Below are 19,458 nucleotides of genomic sequence, written 5' to 3' on the forward strand. Positions count from 1 at the left end.
GTGCACACTCCCGGTCTCGGGGGAGCTGCGCTAGGATCTCCGCTAGACCTAGCGGGGTTGTGGACTCTAGCAGGCTCCTGACCATCGGGTCGGTGCTGCTCTGCTCGGCTTCCGGCAGGCTCCTGGCCAGCGGGCCGGTGCTGCTCTGCCCTCCTTCCTCGGTCTCTAGCAGACTCCTGGCCAGCGGGCCGGTGCTGTTCTGCTTTCTTTCCATCTCCGGGTGAGCTTCTCCGCTACTCCTTGTTAGACCTCTTGCCTCCGGGTGCGCTCGCTCCAGACTGCTCCAAGCGACACCCATCTTTTCTCTTCTCTTTCGTCTCCTCCCACCTCGAGGGCGGTCCCGGGGCAACTCGGTGACTGTCAGCTCCAGGGGGAGTTCTTTCACGCTGACAGACACCTCCAGCATCACAGTCTCTGTTGGTGGGGGCGGTTTCCACTTTTGGCGCCATTTTCTGTCCTGGCCCACGATGGGAGGTGGCCTCTTGCCCTCCTTTGGCACGCCCATAATGGCGTCCGCTGCTCTTCCAAGGCGGGAAATCTGCGGTTTTGGCGGGAATCGCTTCCCAGTGGCGGGAAACTCGGCAGATGGCGGGAACAAGTTGGAAATGGCGGACAATCGGCGGGAAACGACTGGTGATGGAGTCCGATGGCGTGGACCCTCCGGAACCGGCGGGAGACTTCTTTCTGAGGTAAACTTGCACTTTTCTTCAGGCACGCAGTACCCGGGTGTTGCGGGCACGTAATCCTGCCGACTACGCCAAAGTTGACGCGCCCCCTGGGACATATTCCTTTTTGAGGGGAATACCCGGCACCGGATCAGATGGGGGGTTGTAGTCTCCGAGCGGCTGTGACCCGGTCCCGTGCCCAGGGCGTCAAGCTAAGTGTTATGTGGCAGCTTTACAGATGTTACTAAAGTTCTTTTGTGTCGACTACGCCACCCGTTGTGATGCGGTCACTGTGGCCGCCGCTGCTGCAGGGTCCGCTGAGGCTGATGGTGGGTGCGCAGCTTGGTGAGATAACCCCCAACGGGAGGGGTATAGCCTCAGAGGGGACAGGCGCAGAGGATGGGGGTTGTGGTGGTGCGATGCAGCCGGCAATGAAGACAGACTCGGGTTGTGCAGTTAAGGGTGTTTACTTACTGCTGATGTTGTACTGGTCACTCCAGCTGCTAGTGACCACCCGAGCCGTGCTGCGTCCACCAGGTCCTGGATCCGGCCAACCCCCAAACAGGTCCAGAGCGTGGCCCTGAGCTCTCCCTCTGTCCTTTCTTCAGCCGTCCCCACCAGTGATTCACCTAGGTCCAGCTCCCTCGGGCCTTCTTTTGGGACACCCTTGGCCCTGGGTTCCCTGACCCTTCATGTGGTGTGCCTTCGGGGTGAATGTGGTGGGTGACCGTGACAGACACTGCCCACGGTCTCCGGTCTCTGGCTGGGGAATGTCTTTGCCCCCACCAGCTTGGGTTCCGGTACCCTCTTGCTGACTCCTCACCCGGTGCTCTAATTTGGGTTCTTGGGTCCCTTCAGTCTTCCCCCTCTGGGTCTTTCTCTGCTCCACTCTCTCTCTCTCCAGGGCTGCTGTTTCCTTCTCTCTCCTCTCCAACTGACTTGTTCTCAGCGTCTGACCCTGATCTAAGTTGGTACCCTCCTTATATATCCCTCTATGTGTGAGCTCAGGTGACCAGCACCCAATGAGCTCCTATCACTACCCAGACTGCTCCCCCTATCTGCCCCTACACTACATGGGATGTACCACCCCCCTCCCACTCCAGCCAGGAACAGGCTCGGTTGTACCTGCACATTTCTAAGTGGGAGTACCGTCGGCCTGCTCCTCTGGAATGGGATGTATGTAGTGCATGCAGTCTATCTGAGCTCAGTTCCACACTCCTTCCTTACCCGGGAGTGGAATATCACACCTCTGGGTTGAGGTGCAATACCCCTGTAGCAGCCGAATCCTCAGGGTGCTACATAAGCTCTTGTGCTCAGACTCCTCCTCTCTCCTCATAGATTGTAAGCTCTTGTGCTCAGTCTCCTCTCTCCTCATAGATTGTAAGCTCTTGTGCTCAGTCTCCTCTCTCCTCATAGATTGTAAGCTCTTGTGCTCAGTCTCCTCTCTCCTCATAGATTGTAAGCTCTTGTGCTCAGACTCCTCCTCTTCTCATAGATTGTAAGCTCTTGTGCTCAGTCTCCTCCTCTCCTCATAGATTGTAAACTCTTGTGCTCAGTCTCCTCTCTCCTCATAGATTGTAAGCTCTTGTGCTCAGTCTCCTCTCTCCTCATAGATTGTAAGCTCTTGTGCTCAGTCTCCTCCTCTCCTCATAGATTGTAAGCTCCTGTGCTCAGTCTCCTCTCTCCTCATAGATTGTAAGCTCTTGTGCTCAGTCTCCTCCTCTTCTCATAGATTGTAAGCTCTTGTGCTCAGTCTCCTCTCTCCTCATAGATTGTAAGCTCTTGTGCTCAGTCTCCTTCTCTCCTCATAGATTGTAAGCTCTTGTGCTCAGTCTCCTCCTCTCCTCATAGATTGTAAGCTCTTGTGCTCAGTCTCCTCCTCTCCTCATAGATTGTAAGCTCTTGTGCTCAGTCTCCTCCTCTCCTCATAGATTGTAAACTCTTGTGCTCAGTCTCCTCCTCTCCTCATAGATTGTAAGCTCTTGTGCTCAGTCTCCTCCTCTCCTCATAGATTGTAAGCTCTTGTGCTCAGTCTCTTCCTCTCCTCATAGATTGTAAGCTCTTGTGCTCAGTCTCCTCCTCTCCTCATGGTTCTACCAGGCCATGTCACCTGACCACAACAAAATAATAAACAATAAAATATTTACATAAAAATTGAGATTTTTTTTAAGGGAATTGAGTTTATACAGTACTAAGAATTATTGTTTACCAAGTTACAATTCTTGTCCTTTGTGCCCATTGTGCAGAGACCCAATCCTGTGCAGGGTTCTAGACTTCAATACTATTCATGCCTACCCCGAAAAAAAATATTTCAGAAAAAATGAGATGAGGAATAATCTAAGACAGAAAAAAAAATTAATTTTTATTTATAAGACTTTTTCCACCTGCTTCAGTGTCAGAAAAGGTGGACAGTACAGAGCGTTAACTGAAACTGACGGTGTTGCTGTCAGAGGTAACATCATCCTTCCGTAGCTGAGACAAGTGATGTGCCATTTTTTCATTACGTGTTCCACTTATACCCCATTAATATGCTTCTATAGACAAAGGAGACCCATTGTGACCTGTGTATGGTGCTACTACTGCTGAGACGGCTGGTGCTAGCACTGCTGGTGGTGCTACTACTGCGGAGACGGCTGGTGCTAGCACTGCTGGTGGTGCTACTACTGCTGAGACAGCTGGTGCTAGCACTGCTGGTGGTGCTACTACTGCTGAGACGGCTGGTGCTAGCACTGCTGGTGGTGCTACTACTGCTGAGACGGCTGGTGCTAGCACTGCTGGTGGTGCTACTACTGCTGAGACGGCTGGTGCTAGCACTGCTGGTGGTGCTACTACTGCTGAGACGGCTGGTGCTAGCACTGCTGGTGGTGCTACTACTGCTGAGACGGCTGGTGCTAGCACTGCTGGTGGTGCTACTACTGCTGAGACAGCTGGTGCTAGCACTGCTGGTGGTGCTACTACTGCTGAGACGGCTGGTGCTAGCACTGCTGGTGGTGCTACTACTGCTGAGACGGCTGGTGCTAGCACTGCTGGTGGTGCTACTACTGCTGAGACGGCTGGTGCTAGCACTGCTGGTGGGGCTACTACTGCTGAGACGGCTGGTGCTAGCACTGCTGGTGGTGCTACTACTGCTGAGACGGCTGGTGCTAGCACTGCTGGTGGTGCTACTACTGCTGAGACGGCTGGTGCTAGCACTGCTGGTGGTGCTACTACTGCTGAGAAGGCTGGTGCTAGCACTGCTGGTGGTACTACTACTGCTGAGACGGCTGGTGCTAGCACTGCTGGTGGTGCTACTACTGCTGAGACGGCTGGTGCTAGCACTGCTGGTGGTGCTACTACTGCTGAGACGGCTGGTGCTAGCACTGCTGGTGGTGCTACTACTGCTGAGACGGCTGGTGCTAGCACTGCTGGTGGTGCTACTACTGCTGAGACGGCTGGTGCTAGCACTGCTGGTGGTGCTACTACTGCTGAGACGGCTGGTGCTAGCACTGCTGGTGGTGCTACTACTGCTGAGACGGCTGGTGCTAGCACTGCTGGTGGTGCTACTACTGCTGAGACGGCTGGTGCTAGCACTGCTGGTGGTGCTACTACTGCTGAGACGGCTGGTGCTAGCACTGCTGGTGGTGCTACTACTGCTGAGACGGCTGGTGCTAGCACTGCTGGTGGTGCTACTACTGCTGAGACGGCTGGTGCTAGCACTGCTGGTGGTGCTACTACTGCTGAGAAGGCTGGTGCTAGCACTGCTGGTGGTGCTACTACTGCTGAGACGGCTGGTGCTAGCACTGCTGGTGGTGCTACTACTGCTGAGACGGCTGGTGCTAGCACTGCTGGTGGTGCTACTACTGCTGAGACGGCTGGTGCTAGCACTGCTGGTGGTGCTACTACTGCTGAGACGGCTGGTGCTAGCACTGCTGGTGGTGCTACTACTGCTGAGACGGCTGGTGCTAGCACTGCTGGTGGTGCTACTACTGCTGAGACGGCTGGTGCTAGCACTGCTGGTGGTGCTACTACTGCTGAGACGGCTGGTGCTAGCACTGCTGGTGGTGCTACTACTGCTGAGACGGCTGGTGCTAGCACTGCTGGTGGTGCTACTACTGCTGAGACGGCTGGTGCTAGCACTGCTGGTGGTGCTACTGCTCCCACATATTTAGCTGTGGTATATTTTCTCCTATTATACTGCCATGCCTGTTGCCACTAACACTTTTTCTATTAATAATTATTTTAGACACAGTTATAAATTTAACAACAAAGAATAATGACCCTTATCCAACCCTGCAAAAATATGAAATTACCCAGAAATTTAACATAGGGAACATGTGATAGCCAAAAGGGCTAATTATCAACTTCAACAACAAGCCTAAGAATGCAACATTAGTAGCTAGGAGCATGCACAGTAAGGAAACTGCGGCACCAACCTGTAGTAGGTTTGTGGCGTGTGCGGTTGCTAAAAGTAAAAATGTGTATAATTTAAAAAAATATATTTAGTTTTACAAAATATTCTACCATCGTCTTTATAAAAAAAAAAGGACGAGTTGTCCCTTTGAACGCCATCACTGGTTTTACCATATCATGTGCTGGAAAACGGGAAAAAATTCCAAGTGTGGTGAAATTGCAAAAAAAACGTAATTCCACAATTGCTTTTTTTTTTTTTTACCATGTTGACTAAATGCTAAATCTGACCTAGCATTGTGATTCTCCAGGTCATTACGAGTTCATAGACACCAAACATGTATAGGTTCTTTTTATTTAAGTGGGGGAAAAAAATTCAAAGTCAGGAAAAAAAATTGCACCATTTTCCGAGACTCGTAGTTTCTCCATTTTTGGTGATCCGGTGCTGGGTGAGGGCTTATTTTTTGTGAGATGAGCTGACGTTTTTATTCATACCATTTTGGGGTAAATCTGATGTTTTGATCGCCCGTTATTGCAATGTTGCGGTGACCATAAAAATGTAATTCTGTTTTGAATTTTTTTCTCGTTACACCGTTTACCGATCAGAGTAATTCTTTTTATATATTGATATATTGGGCGATTCTGAACGCGGCGATACCAAATATGTGTATTTTTTTATTGTTTTATTTTGAATGGGGCAAAAGGAGGATGATCAGAACTTTATTATTTTTGTCATTTTTTTAAAAAAAAAAATTCTTACTTTTCACTGCGTTCTATAGTCTCCGTGGGAGAGTAGAAGCTGCGATCTTCTAATCGCCTTCAGCCCTGCTATGTGTAACAAGAGTGCTCATCTGCTATGAATGCCAACCACTGGGTGGCGCTCATAGCAGATTGGCTAAAACAACAACCACAGGGGTCTCCTGCAGACCCCGGGTTGTCATGCCAACCCATCGGCGGCCGGCGATCATGTGACAGGGGTGCCAATGTTTGGGGTTAGTGACACGCTTTCGGTGGGATCATGTTAAAGATGTTGGAGATTGACAGAGGCATTTAACATGTTAACAGCCGGGGGTGGGTCACGATTCTCCCATGGCTTTTAGGGGCACAAGATCGGATCAGTTGCTATGTGCTAGGAAAGGTTCGGGCTCAGCGCCGGAGCCCGCACCAAAGAGAGGGAGGTGACCTATGACATACCTATACATCCAAGGTTGTTAAGGGGTTAAAAAAAGTGGAATAAAAAAATGAACGCAAAACAGATATCGCCCCTTGGTTTGTTCATCTCAGAAGCCGTATCCTCCCTAGGGACATAACCGGATAACACAGGAGCGCGTCACTCAGAGAGGAGCGTCATGTACTAAGAAAGAAGGTACGGTCAAAGAGTGAAAAAATGCCAATCCCACCATTAGTTTTTTGGGATTTGTTTTTTATGGCGCTCATTGTGCTGTGACTGCCCCGGCCGGGGTAATTACAGCGGTACCAGCCTTTTGATTACATTTTGGTAGTAGAAAAAAAAATCAGACATTTGGAAAAAAAAAATTGTGTCGCCCTGGTCTGACACCTGCAACCAGGGGTGGATTATGGTAGCAAGGGCCCCGGGCAGTTAAGAAGGCGCGCCCCCCCCCCACACACATCTGATGTATCACGTGACATGTCACATGATCCCCTGTGTTAGATCTTGCGATAGTTCATGTGAAATTAATTTGGCATAATATTAATATATTACACTAATTTCTTTCCATTAATTGTATTGAGCACAATTAAGTATGCTGACATCCCCTATATATAGTATGAGACCCTACACACAATATGAGCTGCCACAATCCTTCTATACTAAGCAGGAGGCCGTACATAGCCATCTATACACAGCGGGAGGCCGCACGGCGCCATCTATACACAGCGGGAGGCCGCACGTAGCCATCTATACACGGCGGGAGGCCGCACGTAGCCATCTATACACGGCGGGAGGCCGCACGTAGCCATCTATACACGGCGGGAGGCCGCACGTAGCCATCTATACACGGCGGGAGGCCGCACGGCGCCATCTATACACGGCGGGAGGCCGCACGTAGCCATCTATACACGGCGGGAGGCCGCACGTAGCCATCTATACACGGCGGGAGGCCGCACGTAGCCATCTATACACGGCGGGAGGCCGCACGTAGCCATCTATACACGGCGGGAGGCCGCACGTAGCCATCTATACACGGCGGGAGGCCGCACGTAGCCATCTATACACGGCGGGAGGCCGCACGTAGCCATCTATACACGGCGGGAGGCCGCACGTAGCCATCTATACACGGCGGGAGGCCGCACGTAGCCATCTATACACGGCGGGAGGCCGCACGTAGCCATCTATACACGGCGGGAGGCCGCACGTAGCCATCTATACACGGCGGGAGGCCGCACGGCGCCATCTATACACGGCGGGAGGCCGCACGGCGCCATCTATACACGGCGGGAGGCCGCACGGCGCCATCTATACACGGCGGGAGGCCGCACGTAGCCATCTATACACGGCGGGAGGCCGCACGTAGCCATCTATACACGGCGGGAGGCCGCACGTAGCCATCTATACACGGCGGGAGGCCGCACGGCGCCATCTATACACGGCGGGAGGCCGCACGTAGCCATCTATACACGGCGGGAGGCCGCACGTAGCCATCTATACACGGCGGGAGGCCGCACGTAGCCATCTATACACGGCGGGAGGCCGCACGTAGCCATCTATACACGGCGGGAGGCCGCACGTAGCCATCTATACACGGCGGGAGGCCGCACGTAGCCATCTATACACGGCGGGAGGCCGCACGTAGCCATCTATACACGGCGGGAGGCCGCACGTAGCCATCTATACACGGCGGGAGGCCGCACGTAGCCATCTATACACGGCGGGAGGCCGCACGTAGCCATCTATACACGGCGGGAGGCCGCACGTAGCCATCTATACACGGCGGGAGGCCGCACGTAGCCATCTATACACGGCGGGAGGCCGCACGTAGCCATCTATACACGGCGGGAGGCCGCACGTAGCCATCTATACACGACGGGAGGCCGCACGTAGCCATCTATACACGGCGGGAGGCCGCACGTAGCCATCTATACACGGCGGGAGGCCGCACGTAGCCATCTATACACGGCGGGAGGCCGCACGTAGCCATCTATACACGGCGGGAGGCCGCACGTAGCCATCTATACACGGCGGGAGGCCGCACGTAGCCATCTATACACTGCGGGAGGCCGCACGTAGCCATCTATACACGGCGGGAGGCCGCACGTAGCCATCTATACACGGCGGGAGGCCGCACGTAGCCATCTATACACGGCGGGAGGCCGCACGTAGCCATCTATACACGGCGGGAGGCCGCACGGCGCCATCTATACACGGCGGGAGGCCGCACGTAGCCATCTATACACGGCGGGAGGCCGCACGTAGCCATCTATACACGGCGGGAGGCCGCACGTAGCCATCTATACACGGCGGGAGGCCGCACGTAGCCATCTATACACGGCGGGAGGCCGCACGTAGCCATCTATACACGGCGGGAGGCCGCACGTAGCCATCTATACACGGCGGGAGGCCGCACGTAGCCATCTATACACGGCGGGAGGCCGCACGTAGCCATCTATACACGGCGGGAGGCCGCACGTAGCCATCTATACACAGATATCTACACACACACACTCTCTCACCATCCCCTGGTTCGGCTCCAGTCATCTAGCTCCTCTCTGGTGCAGCAGTGCAGGGCGCACACTGTGTGGCGTCATGCTAGCAGACACGGCCGTACACAGGGCCGTGTCTCCTAGCTGTGACCCGGCCGAAGAAGAAGCAGCGGCCCTGCGCAGCTGCTGGGGGAGCGGTCCGGGGGCCCCCCGCCTCTGCCTGCCGGTATGTGCTGCATTGGCGCCGCACATATTATAATGAGGGCAATCTGGCCATGGGCCTCCCAGGAGCCTCGGGCGGTAGCCCAGATTGCCCTCATTATAATCCGCCTATGCCTGCAATTCTTCCATCGATGGAGCGGTTCTCCTTTTAGGGATTTATAGGACGTATTAATCACTTTTTGCTCCATTTTTTTGGGGGGGGGGGGTGGGGGGCCACAGTGATTGACAGACCACAAGTTTGGCGTTTATATTTTCTTTATAATTTTATAGACTGGACTATTATAGACGCAGTTGATACCAATTTTGTTTATTATTTATTTTAAAATTTCTTTTTTTTTTTTACATTTTTTCTGTATGTTCTACTCCTTTTAGGAGTCTTTCACCACAGTATTGCAGTATAGAGTATAAATCACGGAGTCCTTTGAAACCGTCCTATCACTGAGCTTAAGAGGAGTACCAAGATGGCGGTACAGCTGTCATGTCTACCTGTGCGTCAGGCTGGAGTCACTGGTGATCACATTGATCGCAGACTGAGAATACCTCTCCCATTTTCTGTGTTCCCTAGCACTGCAGTAGTACAGCCAATATCAGACTTAGGTCTTTTCTATCCCTATGTGTAAGTTGCTGTGCGCTCTGAACTCCTCTCCCTGGGCTGTAAAATGCTAAAACGGCTGCTGCAGGCCCTGCCCTACGCTTTTATAGTGGCTGGGATAGTTACCTCTGATGGGCTGTGCTAGATCATGTGATGTGATAGCTGCAAGGCATTATGGAGAAGTTAAAGTGGCCACACCTGACATTACATTAGCCTGCTGTCTGGCAGATTCATGGTGGACTACTACCAGTGCTCAAGCAGATGGAAAATGGGAGTGATAGTCTCTCTGTCTCTGATCTACCAGTTATTTGAGTATAACATCTACATTTTTGTCTAAGTATAAATAAATCCCCTTTGTTGTGTGTATCTCTCTGGTGTCCTGTGTGATCACCTCCATGAGCTGCTGTGGGTCCTAATTCACACAGAGCAGCTTTTTTGGAAACCGTGTGGGAAGCTGGCTAGTAATGGAGGCGCATGTATAAGGGGAGTAGTCCAGGTTACATGTGTATCTGCAACGACGAAATGCTGAGCTCCACGTAGGGCTGTGTTCACACTGAGTTATTCTCACCAAAAACAGCTTCAAAAACTTTCTGAAAACTTTTCCTATTCATTTCTATGGGAATTCCACTCTGCAATTCATTTCAGTTTTTAAGTTTTTTTTTTTTTTTTTTCCTGAACAGGTTTTGAAAAACTCCTAGTGGAAAAAGAAAAGTGCACGCAGCTAAAAGGAAGAGGATCCTGAAAAAAAAAGTCTCCAAACCGGACGCTGTCTACTCACAAGAGGCTACAAAAAAAACACTTCAAGAGCAAAACTATTCCAAAACCTCCTCAAAATTGATGCATGAAAAGGAAAAACTCCCCAAAAACTACAGGAGATTCCCACAGCGACGTCTGCTAGAAAAACTTCTCAAATAAAGTCAATGTGAACACAGCCCTAGAGAGCGTCCGTCCTGATCTTACAGGTGATCTGCTTTTCCAATTAGAAGCCTTTTAGTGCACTTTGTTCACCCCTTACTACCTCATGTGGATCCAGCAATTGTTTTTTTTTTCTGTTGCCTTTTAAAGCTTTAAGTTTTCTATTTTTCCGTCAATATAGCCTTACGATGGCTTATAGTTTATGTATTTAACGGCACCAAGTAGTCCTATAATTTAAGCAATTGCCTCTAATTAACTCTCTCTATGAAAATAAAAAAATATGTTTTTGTCATGTTTTTTTGTTTTCTTGGGGTGAAAAAGTCATTATATTCTGCATTATTTTGTGTTGCTTTACAACAGATGGACACCAGATGGCAGCAGTTTACCATTCTTAGAGAAAAATAAAATCCGAGCCCAAGTGATCATAATAACAGCACAACGTGAAAGATGAGAGACGTCTTCCCCGACTCATCGATGGCGGAGAGATTTTTTGTCAATTTTTTGTTTTTGTCTTTAACCTTTACTGCGATTTTTCAGTACAAGCAAATCACACGTTTCACCAAATGACGAGAACATACAGACTCTTTGCAGATGTGATCCCCAGGGGGATTTTATCCTAGGACACCAGCACTGCAAAGCAAGAGTGCTAACCACTGAGCCACGGCGCAGTGCTAACCACTGAGCCACGGTGCAGTGCTAACCACTGAGCCACCGTACAGTGCTAATCACTGAGCCACCGTGCAGTGCTAACCACTGAGCCACCGTGCAGTGCTAACCACTGAGCCACGGTGCAGTGCTAACCACTGAGCCACCGTGCAGTGCTAACCACTGAGCCACGGTGCAGTGCTAACCACTGAGCCACGGTACTGTGCTAACCACTGAGCCACCGTACAGTGCTAATCACTGAGCCACCGTACAGTGCTAACCACTGAGCCACCGTGCAGTGCTAACCACTGAGCCACCGTGCAGTGCTAACCACTGAGCCACGGTGCAGTGCTAACCACTGAGCCACCGTGCAGTGCTAACCACTGAGCCACGGTGCAGTGCTAACCACTGAGCCACGGTACTGTGCTAACCACTGAGCCACCGTACAGTGCTAACCACTGAGCCACCGTGCAGTGCTAACCACTGAGCCACGGTGCAGTGCTAACCACTGAGCCACCGTGCAGTGCTAACCACTGAGCCACCGTGCAGTGCTAACCACTGAGCCACCGTGCAGTCAGGGAGTTGAATGGCTGCAGGCAAATATTCAATACCTAATTATGTGCCTGGCTGAGGATATATCTATTGTCTGCAATCCCAAGATGTCAAGGCAGCGATAAGTCCTGTTCAGACCAGCGTACGGCGATCACTTGCAGCAGCAGTTTTTACTAAAGAGCAGTTCCCAGGGATAATAAATGACCTATAATATTAATGACCACAAGGGGGCGCACATTGCACATGCAAAGCAATGACAGATTAATAAAGGGTTATTTGTATGGTGAGAAGGGGAAGACGCATGTACTAACAAGGACCAATAGAGCGCGCACTAAGATGTATATACTGTGTATATATCTATATCGATATACAGTGCCTACAAGTAGTATTCAACCCCCTGCAGATTTAGCTGGTTTGATAAGATGCAAATAAGTTAGAGCCTTCAAACTGCATTCGAGAGTAGGTTTTATGAACAGAAGCATAAATCTTACAAACCAAAAAGTTATGTTGCTCAGTTGAATTTTATTAAATTTTAGACATAAAAGTGTGGGTCAATTATTATACAACCCCTATGTTTAATATTTTGTGGAATAACCCTTGTTTGCAATTACAGCTAATAATCGTCTTTTATAAGACCTGATCAGGCCGGCACAGGTCTGTGGAGTTATCTTGGCCCACTCCTCCATGCAGATCTTCTCCAAGTTATCTAGGTTCTTTGGGTGTCTCATGTGGACTTTATTCTTGAGCTCCTTCCACAAGTTTTCAATTGGGTTAAGGTCAGGAGACTGACTAAGCCACTCCAACACCTTGACTTTTTCCCTCTTGAACCAGGCCTTGGTTTTATTGGCTGTGTGCTTTGGGTCGTTGTCTTGTTGGAAGATGAAATTACGACCCATCTTAAGATCCTTGATGGAGGAGCGGAGGTTCTTGGCCAAAATCTCCAGGTAGGCCGTGCTATCCATCTTCCCATGGATGCGGACCAGATGGCCAGGCCCCTTGGCAGAGAAACAGCCCCACAGCATGATGCTGCCACCACCATGCTTGACTGTAGGGATGGTATTCTTGGGGTCGTATGCAGTGCCATCCAGTCTCCAAACGTCACGTGTGTGGTTGGCACCAAAGATCTCGATCTTGGTCTCATCAGACCATAGAACCTTGAACCAGTCTGTCTCAGAGTCCTCCAAGTGATCATGAGCAAACTGTAGACGAGCCTTGACATGACGCTTTGAAAGTAAAGGTACCTTACGGGCTCGTCTGGAACGGAGACCATTGCGGTGGAGTACGTTACTTATGGTATTGACTGAAACCAATGTCCCCACTGCCATGAGATCTTCCCGGAGCTCCTTCCTTGTTGTCCTTGGGTTTGCCTTGACTCTTCGGACAAGCCTGGCCTCGGCACGGGAGGACACTTTCAAAGGCTGTCCAGGCCGTGGAAGGCTAACAGTAGTTCCATAAGTCTTCCACTTACGGATGATGCTCCCAACAGTGGAGACAGGTAGGCCCAACTCATTGGAAAGGGTTTTGTACCCCTTGCCAGCCTTGTGACCCTCCACGATCTTGTCTCTGATGGCCTTGGAATGCTCCTTTGTCTTTCCCATGTTGACCATGTCTGAGTGCTGTTCACAAGTTTGGGGAGGGTCTTAAATAGTCAGAAAAGGCTGGCAAAAGAGATCTTTAATCCACACATGTGAAGCTCATTATTCTTGGTGCCTGAACTACTTCTTAATACTTTAGGGGGACCAAACAGAATTCTTGTGGTTTGAGGGGTTGAATAATAAATGACACTCTGAATTAACTTTTAACGTTTAAAAAAAAAAAAAAAACAATATTTGCTGCAGTGCATTTCCCACTTCCAGGCTGATCTACAGTACAAATGTCACAATGCCAAGTTAATTCCGCATGTGTCAACCAGCTAAATCTGCAGGGGGTTGAATACTACTTGTAGGCACTGTATATATATATAAATAGATAAATAATAGATAATAGACAGATGGATAGATAGATATGTGGCACCCCAAGGTTCCGGTTGCCGCAGTGGCATTGCCTCCCTCACAGGGGGTGATGCCATGCCTGGAAGCGAGCAGGGGTCCGCTAGTCAGGGATACCAGCATACAACACTTTCCTGGCTCCAGACCAGCAAGGGGGGCTCCTCCCCTTTACACTGGAATCTGGAGGCGGGTTAGTAAGAAAGCTGAGAGGTTTTGGAGACAGGAGAGCGAGGAAGGACCTGGGGAGGGGAGCTGTGGATAAGCTCACCCCAGAGAGAAGCGTAGAAGAACCGGACACCGGAGTCCGAGGTTGTGGGGCACTGAAGGCCCAGCAGCAGAAACCAGAGGGCAGGAGACTGCAGGTCTCCTGGCCCCACCAGACGCCCGGAGGCTCCGCAGCATCATAGGGCCCAGCACCGACACGTGGGAGCGACACTTAATGAAGGCCCGAGCTGCCTGCCATACGGGCGAGGAACAGATGTTCTACTCAGGGACGAGGGCCACAGCACAGCTATATGCAGCAGGGCCAAAGAGATTAGTGCAGAGGGAAGGCCTCCAACTTCACCTGGCGAGGTGGATCCCCAGCTTGCTTCCAGGCCGCCTGGACCTCTACTACCAGCTACTACCCGTGCCCCGGTCTGCCTAACCACCGCAAGTAAACATAAGAGGAAACCGCCATTAAGCTGTGGACTGGACATTATCTGCGCCATCACCTACATTACTCCACACCAGCAATATCTACCCTTTTACTTTCCCTTTAATTGACCGCCCTGGGTCACAGACCGGGTCACTGCCACCGTGACATCCCCAGCACCAACCGGCCCGGCCACTGAGTACCCCACGGCCCAGGGGTCGCGTCAGATAGATAATATATAGATAAATAAACAATAAATAAATAATAGATAGATAATAGATAGATAATAGATAATAGATAGATGATAGATAGATAATAGATAATAGATAGATAATAGATAGATAGATGATAGATAATAGATAGATGATAGATAGATGATAGATAATAGATAGATGATAGATAATAGATAATAGATAGATAATAGATAGATAATAGATAATAGATAGATAATAGATAGATAATAGATAGATGATAGATAATAGATAATAGATAGATAATAGATAGATAATAGATAGATAATAGATAGATGATAGATAGATGATAGATAATAGATAGATGATAGATAGATAGATGATAGATAATAGATAGATAATAGATAGATAATAGATAGATAGATGATAGATAGATGATAGATAGATAGTAGATAGATAATAGATAGATAGATGATAGATAGATGATAGATAATAGATAGATAATAGATAGATAGATGATAGATAGATGATAGATAGATAGTAGATAGATAATAGATAGATAATATATAGATAGATGATAGATAGATAATAGATAGATAATAGATAGATAACAGATAGATGATAGATAGATAGATAATAGATAGATGATAGATAATAGATAGATGATAGATAATAGATAATAGATAGATGATAGATAGATAGATGATAGATAATAGATAGATAATAGATAGATAACAAATAGATAATAGATAGATAATAGATAGATGATAGATAATAGATAGATAATAGATAGATGATAGATAGATGATAGATAATAGATAGATGATAGATAATAGATAATAGATAGATAATAGATAGATAATAGATAATAGATAGATAATAGATAGATAATAGATAGATGATAGATAATAGATAGATAATAGATAGATAATAGATAGATAATAGATAGATGATAGATAATAGATAGATGATAGATAGATAGATGATAGATAATAGATAGATAATAGATAGATAGATAATAGATAGATGATAGATAATAGATAGATGATAGATAGATGATAGATAGATGATAGATAGATGATAGATAGATAATAGATAGATAATAGATAGATAACAGATAGATGATAGATAGATAGATAATAGATAGATGATAGATAATAGATAGATGATAGATAATAGATAATAGATAGATGATAGATAGATAGATGATAGATAATAGACAGATAATAGATAGATAACAGATAGATGATAGATAGATAGATAATAGATAGATGATAGATAATAGATAATAGATAGATGATAGATAGATAGATAGATGATAGATAATAGATAGATAATAGATAGATAACAAATAGATAATAGATAGATAATAGATAGATGATAGATAATAGATAGATAATAGATAGATGATAGATAGATAATAGATAGATAATAGATAATAGATAGATAATAGATAGATAGATAATAGATAGATAATAGATAGATAATAGAGAGATAATAGATAGATGATAGATAGATAATAGATAGATAATAGATAATAGATAGATAATAGATAGATAATAGATAGATGATAGATAATAGATAGATAATAGATAATAGATAGATAATAGATAGATAATAGATAGATAGATAATAGATAGATAGATGATAGATAATAGATAATAGATAGATAATAGAGAGATAATAGAGAGATAATAGATAGATTAATAGATAGATAATAGATAGATAACAGATAGATAGATAATAGATAGATGATAGATAATAGATAATAGATAGATGATAGATAGATAGATAGATGATAGATAGATAATAGATAGATAGATAATAGATAGATAATAGATAGATAGATAATAGATAGATAATAGATAGATGATAGATGATAGATAATAGATAGATAGATAATAGAGAGATAATAGATAGATAATAGATAGATAATAGATAGATGATAGATAGATGATAGATAACTTGGACAGATGGAGATCTAGACTTGTCTCCTAATTATCGTCCGTCATTACATATGACAGCATCCTGGATTGGCACCAGCGAGCCTCTTTTTCTTTCACTATAAAATATTTCATATATTCCCACGTCGCTCATCAACCATCTGCACCTACAACGAATGGCGGGGAGCAAGCTCCCAGGGGGCTTGTACACTAACAAGAGTTGATGCCCCCTCAGAATTTAATGATGGGTGTAGAGTGGTGGAATGCAGAACATGGGTGGTGTCACCTAATATGAATATTTCATCACGTTTACCATTTTCAGCTCACAAAAATTTAGGACCCCAAATCAATTCCGTGTATTATACTCCAGAGCAGCACTCAATATTCTGCTGGTGCAGTCACTGTGTACATACATTACATTACTGATCCTGTACTGATCCTGAGTTACATCCTGTATTATACTCCAGAGCTGCACTCACTATTCTGCTGGTGCAGTCACTGTGTACATACATTACATTACTGATCCTGTACTGATCCTGAGTTACATCCTGTATTATCCTCCAGAGCTGCACTCACTATTCTGCTTGTGCAGTCACTGTGTACATACATTACATTACTGATCCTGTACTGATCCTGAGTTACATCTGGTATTATACCCCAGAGCTGCACTCACTATTCTGCTGGTGCAGTCACTGTGTACATACATACATTACTGATCCTGTACTGATCCTGAGTTACATCCTGTATTATACTCCAGAGCTACACTCACTATTCTGCTGGTGCAGTCACTGTGTACATACATTACATTACTGATCCTGTACTGATCCTGAGTTACATCCTGTATTATACTCCAGAGCTGCACTCACTATTCTGCTGGTGCAGTCACTGTGTACATACATTACATTACTGATCCTGAGTTACATCCTGTATTATACTCCAGAGCTGCACTCACTATTCTGCTGGTGCAGTCACTGTGTACATACATTACATTACTGATCCTGAGTTACATCCTGTATTATACTCCAGAGCTGCACTCACTATTCTGCTGGTGCAGTCACTGTGTACATACATTACATTACTGATCCTGAGTTACATCCTGTATTATACTCCAGAGCTGCACTCACTATTCTGCTGGTGCAGTCACTGTGTACATACATTACATTACTGATCCTGAGTTACATCCTGTATTATACTCCAGAGCTGCACTCACTATTCTGCTGGTGCAGTCACTGTGTACATACATTACATTACTGATCCTGAGTTACATCCTGTATTATACCCCAGAGCTGCACTCACTATTCTGCTGGTGCAGTCACTGTGTACATACATTACATTACTGATCCTGAGTTACATCATGTATTATACTCCAGAGCTGCACTCACTATTCTGCTGGTGCAGTCACTGTGTACATACATTACATTACTGATCCTGAGTTACATCCTGTATTATACTCCAGAGCTGCACTCACTATTCTGCTGGTGCAGTCACTATGTACATACATTACATTACTGATCCTGAGTTACATCATGTATTATACTCCAGAGCTGCACTCACTATTCTGCTGGTGCAGTCACTGTGTACATACATTACATTACTGATCCTGAGTTACATCCTGTATTATACCCCAGAGCTGCACTCACTATTCTGCTGGTGCAGTCACTGTGTACATACATACATTACTGATCCTGTACTGATCCTGAGTTACATCCTGTATTATACTCCAGAGCTGCACTCACTATTCTGCTGGTGCAGTCACTGTGTACATACATTACATTACTGATCCTGTACTGATCCTGAGTTACATCCTGTATTATACTCCAGAGCTGCACTCACTATTCTGCTGGTGCAGTCACTGTGTACATACATTACATTACTGATCCTGAGTTACATCCTGTATTATACTCCAGAGCTGCACTCACTATTCTGCTGGTGCAGTCACTGTGTACATACATTACATTACTGATCCTGAGTTACATCCTGTATTATACTCCAGAGCTGCACTCACTATTCTGCTGGTGCAGTCACTGTGTACATACATTACATTACTGATCCTGAGTTACATCCTGTATTATACTCCAGAGCTGCACTCACTATTCTGCTGGTGCAGTCACTGTGTACATACATTACATTACTGATCCTGAGTTACATCCTGTATTATACTCCAGAGCTGCACTCACTATTCTGCTGGTGCAGTCACTGTGTACATACATTACATTACTGATCCTGAGTTACATCCTGTATTATACTCCAGAGCTGCACTCACTATTCTGCTGGTGCAGTCATTGTGTACATACATTACATTACTGATCCTGAGTTACATCCTGTATTATACTCCAGAGCTGCACTCACTATTCTGCTGGTGCAGTCACTGTGTACATACATTACATTAATGATCCTGAGTTACATCCTGTATTATACTCCAGAGCTGCACTCACTATTCTGCTGGTGCTGTCACTGTGTACATACATTACATTACTGATCCTGAGTTACATCCTGTATTATACTCCAGAGCTGCACTCAATATTCTGCTGGTGCAGTCACTGTGTACATACATTACATTACTGATCCTGAGTTACATCCTGTATTATACTCCAGAGCTGCACTCACTATTCTGCTGGTGCAGTCACTGTGTACATACATTACATTACTGATCCTGAGTTACATCCTGTATTATACTCCAGAGCTGCACTCACTATTCTGCTGGTGCAGTCACTGTGTACATACATTACATTACTGATCCTGAGTTACATCCTGTAGATCTTTTATTATAAAAATGAAAAACATAACAATAATAATAACCAGAAAATAAACAATGTAATGAACTGGTCCAGCCGCTCCCTCTCTCCTCACACACATATTATACATATATACACAATAATAACTACCTACACCATGACATCTGGTCCGGTTACCAAACAAATAATAATATAATAAATAATAACCGACAAATTATATACATACTAATATATACATTCTTTTTTTTTTTTTTTTTTTTTTTAAATAAATAAAATAAATACTAACTATACAAATATATACAAGACAAAACAAAACCCCCCACACTCAAG

Source organism: Phyllobates terribilis, unplaced genomic scaffold (genome assembly GCF_046119375.1).
Source record: "Phyllobates terribilis strain yellow unplaced genomic scaffold, ASM4611937v1 Scaffold_7__3_contigs__length_470593459, whole genome shotgun sequence".
In the NCBI taxonomy this organism is placed as follows: Eukaryota; Metazoa; Chordata; class Amphibia; order Anura; family Dendrobatidae; genus Phyllobates; species Phyllobates terribilis.